The following is a 5,035-nucleotide window of genomic DNA, read 5'->3' on the forward strand; positions in this document are numbered from 1 at the left end:
CCACAGCCTCTCTCAGCTCCCAACAGCCTGCCTCTTCTTCTCCAGGTCTGCCTCTTATGCTGCTGGCAACAGTTCTCAGGTGGGCCTCCCACACCCAGCACCACACTTACTCAGTTCAGCTGGGGGTTATAAGTTGACCACCAGTTATCAATCCACTACACTGGGGATCTGGTTTGCTCAGGTAAGACCTTAAGGAGTGACCACCTATGGGGACCTTATGACAAAAAGGATCTAAGATATCTCCTTAATGGGGATATGACACCACTCAGAAACCCTGGAGATTTCAAGGATGTCCTACTCTTCCTGTGCAACAGGCTTAGTTGACAAGATAGAGAGAGTAGACAAGGATGAAAAAGCAAAAAAGAGGTCCTGCATGGTAGATGACAGGGGCCATTTCCAGACTTGATGCCCCTTGTAGTACCAAAACATTTCTCCAGGGATTGAGGGTATAGGGCCTGCCTAGCATGAACAACTTGCTGGGTTGTTTCCCTAGCACTGCAAAACAAATAAAAGAAAACCCCTGCCCCAAACATGGTATCTCCAGGCTGCAGACACATTTCAACTATATACGTCTCACCACAGCAAATTGGTTTTTCTCACCTTGAACCTGAACACAGCCAAAAGTAATTTATACCCATATTTCAGTAATGATTTTAGAGACAAACCAGTGTGCTTTCATTATACACAAGAGCAAGTTTGTGCATATGCTTCTACTCATACACGCTCTATGCCAAGGACATGAGCAGTCGGATGTGGCCAATCACAGTGGCCCTGCTGTCCAAGCTGGGAAAGAGCACATGGGGTGATGAATCAGGATTAACACCATAGTGACCAAGGCGCCAAAGCTTGCCATGTCAGGAGGCAATTTCTACTTAATAAAGCCCTTAGGTCTCAATAGCTGCTTTGAAATCCACACACATCAGCATATATGTCTCACAACTGGGGAAGCCAGAAATCTAATTGTAGGGCTTGAACGGACAGTGCCTCTTATGTACATTCAAAATGTGAAAAGGAGCTGGGTGTAATATCGCCTGCCTGTAATCCCAGCCCTCGGGAGGCTGAGGCAGAAGAATTGCTGCAAATTCGAGCCCAGTCTGGGCTACATAGTGAGTTCAAGGCCAGCCTGAACTACATAGCGAGATCCTATCTCAAAAAAACACAACAAAACAGAACAAAAAAAAATACGCAGTATCTTCTGAAAATTTGTGATGAACAGGAAAATTGATGTCTACTTTATCAGCAATGCTCTCCTAGATGTATACTAGTATACAACCTACATAACAGCAGGTGATAGTTAATTGTGATGTCAACTTGAATGAAGGAAGAAACACAGTGGTTAGTGGAGCCCGGTTCTGGGTGTGTCAGTGGGTGATTGACATGTAGACCGCAAACTGAAGAGGAAAGACCCAACTCTGATGTGGGCGGCACCACCCAATAGGCTTGTAGCCTGGATGGAATGAAAGGAGAAAAAAGTAATCTTCCCTTTTGCTTCTTTTGAGGTATACCTGTCATTGCGATCACCTCTGGACATTCTTCTCCAGCTCCTTCAGGCTTCCAGCACACTCTTCAGCCTTCCAACTCAGGCTTCCCAGCAGACACTACAGGAAGCTCCAGGCCTTTGAGTGTTTTAGCACACAGATGTTTTTGCATTCTTCCACTCCCACTCTACAGGCAGCCATTATAAGGCTACTTGGAGAATCTGTCTCTCCGGGGAACACTAACTGACACAGAGCACATGACAGTTATCTCAGCGGTATCTCTGCTCCATACCCAGGATTTGTCCTGCCTTTGCCCTTTGTTTTTACACTATTAAATGCAAAATTAATAAATTAATGAATTCAAGACTATTTTTTGAAAGGAAAATAGCTATCTCAGTGCACTAGCACCCTCTTTTTTGCTTTTTTGCTTTAGGGATTGGGGTCTCCCCGGAATGGCAGACAAAACCCTGCAGAGCAGAGGAGGTGAAGGCTTGTGGTATGGGAGGTGCTCAAGAAACTGTGCTTGAGTGTGTGTGGGTTTCGAACAGCCCAGGACACTAGTGTCCCAGTGTTGGCAGCCGAACCTGCTCTGTGCAGGGCTCTCCTCCTGGGTATCTTTCTGGTGGTTCCCAACAACCCCACCCTACTTCTCATTCCCAAGGTCACTCTTGTGGCAGCAGATGAGGCTGAATCAAGAGGTGGAGGGCTTTGGTTGAGAAGAGTGCCTGCCAGCCCTGGGGAGCATCAGTGCTCTCTCTGCTCTCCGAGGCTGGCAGGTAGGCATAGGGAAGGGGCTGAGCTGGCCTGGCCAGAGACCCCCAAGGACATGGCTCCTCACACTGCAGGGTGCTGCTCAGAAGCCCCACGCACACCTGTGAAAACACCAATCCAAAATCCTGGATTGCAGCTTAAAATCTTTTCTGTTTTAATGTTTAACACTAAAAAAAGAACAAGGAAGGTAGCACATGCCTATAATCCCAGCATTAGGAGAGGCTGAGGCAGAAGAAACCCCTTGAGTTCAGGAGTTCAATACTAGCCTGGGTGGTATCAAGACCCAAGCTCAAAATCAAAATACAAAAAGGTAACAAAAGTATTATGGAGGGCCGGGGATGTAGCTCAGCGGCACAAGCACCTGCCTGGCAAGCGTGAGGTCCTGAGTTTGACTCCCGGTACCAAAAAAAAAAAGTATTATAAAAAAAATCAAAATAGAAGAAAAAATTCACTTCCTTTGATCTTAGTAACCAAAATTAGTTGTCTGGTTTTATCTGATTACAGAAATATAAAAGTTGTAGAAAACCTGCAAAATAAACATAGTAAGGCAGAAATTTTATTATTTGATGTCATTTTGGTCTTTTTTCCATAGGTATTTCTATAAACTAATAAATGGTTTACTAGGTTTCTTAATTTATTTTTATGCTATAAGCACTTTTCAAGTAATTTTAAAATGTGTTGCTATTTTCCTTTTTTCTCTCTCCTTTCTTGTTTTTCTTTTTCTGAGACAGGTTCTCACTCTATTGCCCAGCCTGATCCCAACCTCCTGGGTTCAAACAATTCTGACTCAGCCTTCCAAGTAGCTGGGACCATGGGTACCTGGCACCATACAGACCTCTATTTCTTTTCTTGCTTTTGAAATCAATTTTTATTTTTGTCAAATTGACTAGGCACTATGTCCCTATGGTATAAAATTTGAAAAATAGCAAAATAACATAAGATGAATAATGTTTTGTCATCATCCCTATTCCCCAAAGGGACTGGTAGTGTTAACAGTTTTTTTTGTATGTCCTTCCTGAGATAGAATATATGACTCACACACACACACACACACACACACATGCACACATACACAAATGCACGCATGCACGCACACATGCATACACTAATATTTTAGGATGTAGTTCCCCAACAGTACCAGAGCTAAGGGAATGATCTCATTTTCTAACAGCCCCCAAGATAGACCTGATAATCTTCACCTCGTCTGTGTCCCCCGAACCCTGCTTTGAATTGAAGCTGGTCTGTGTGACCCCAGTGCCACAGCGATGGTTTTTTGTAACTTCAGAGGTTAAACCGTAAAAGGTATCATGACCACCCTCTGTCTCTCGGATTGCTCAGGAGAAAACCAGTTCCCAGGCCCTGATAGCACAGATCATCCAACAGCCCTTGGGGAGGCCCCCAGGGAGAGACTGAGACCTATCAACGGGATCACTTGCCAACTTACTTGCCGGGCCAATGAGTGAGCAGCCAGAAAGCCTTCCGGTATGGCCAACCTCAAAGACACTCCATCCACAACGATCTAGCTAGGCTGCTCCAACGTTACTGACCCACAGCAACTTGAGAACAAATGTTTATTGTTTTAAGCCACTAAACGTAAAGGTAAGTTGTTATCCCACAGTGGGTAGTTCCAAGTTTCCCTCTCCCATAACAATAGTTACTAAGACTATTAGTCTTTTGCCAGTAACTCAGGCACCTCATGCACTTCTAATTTGCTTCTCATTTGATTTAAGGTCAGCACCTTTTTCATATATTTAAGATCAATATTTATTTTCTGTGAATGAGCTATGTATTTTCTCTAAATACATATGTGCTTTATGATGGCTTAATATTCCACCAATGAGTTTCACGGGACTTATTTAACCATTTTTATTAGACACTCACTTTCCATATTCTGATAGTAACAATGCTGAGATAAATATCACAAATCTTTGTTATATAGCTGATCATTTTCTGAAAGGCGATTACTATAAATGGAATCACAAAGTGCATTATGGGACAGAATACATGTAATAAGAGCTGTCTGAAATCTAATTTTAAGACTCCTGTACAAACTGGCAAACTCCTTAATGTAAATTTCATTTGTGGCGGGGGTGGGGTTGTGCCTCAGTGTCAGAGCACTCACCTAGCTACACTTGTAGTATCCATCTCTCTCCCTTTCACCAAAGTGAATATTATCATTTTTTAAAAAGATGTTGCTAACCTAAAAGACCGAAACGACTCCCACACTGTTAAAATTGTTTGGGAAGCATGTTCATCAAAAACCCTAAGAAATTTAGGGTCACACCAAGGCATGATTATAGAGGTTCCTATGAAGTCTGTTGTTGTTACCAATTCCCACTATCACCTGCTTTTCACCTAAAATGAGCCCCGCTTGGACAATAGCATAAGCTGCTGGGCTTGAGCAGCCCAAAGACGGTGGGGTCCCTTTGTCCCAAATTCTAGCCACAGTGGAGTCCAGGTTTCTGGTGCAGCTTTGATGACACAGGTTTTGGTCAAAATCCTGAAACTCACGCATGCTTTGCCAGCCCTTCTGTCCCCAGGTGGGGTGTGGAAGATGTGGGTGCAAATCTGTTTACACATGTGTCTCCTTGGCCCACACTCTCCAAGCCTGAACAGCGGGGCAGGCCAGGAGGATGATCAGGACGATGCATGCAAGAGTGGTAGAGGCCAGGGCCTCACCTTTCAGCCATGGGGTAAAGGGTGATCTTCACACTGCGCTGCAGGCCTCCTTCCCCATTCAGTGCCACCTCTGTGCCACTGAACCCTCATGACCGTCCCTCTTCTCT

The sequence above is a fragment of the Chinchilla lanigera genome, unplaced genomic scaffold (assembly GCF_000276665.1).
Source record: "Chinchilla lanigera isolate Chin_1 unplaced genomic scaffold, ChiLan1.0 scaffold00013, whole genome shotgun sequence".
In the NCBI taxonomy this organism is placed as follows: Eukaryota; Metazoa; Chordata; class Mammalia; order Rodentia; family Chinchillidae; genus Chinchilla; species Chinchilla lanigera.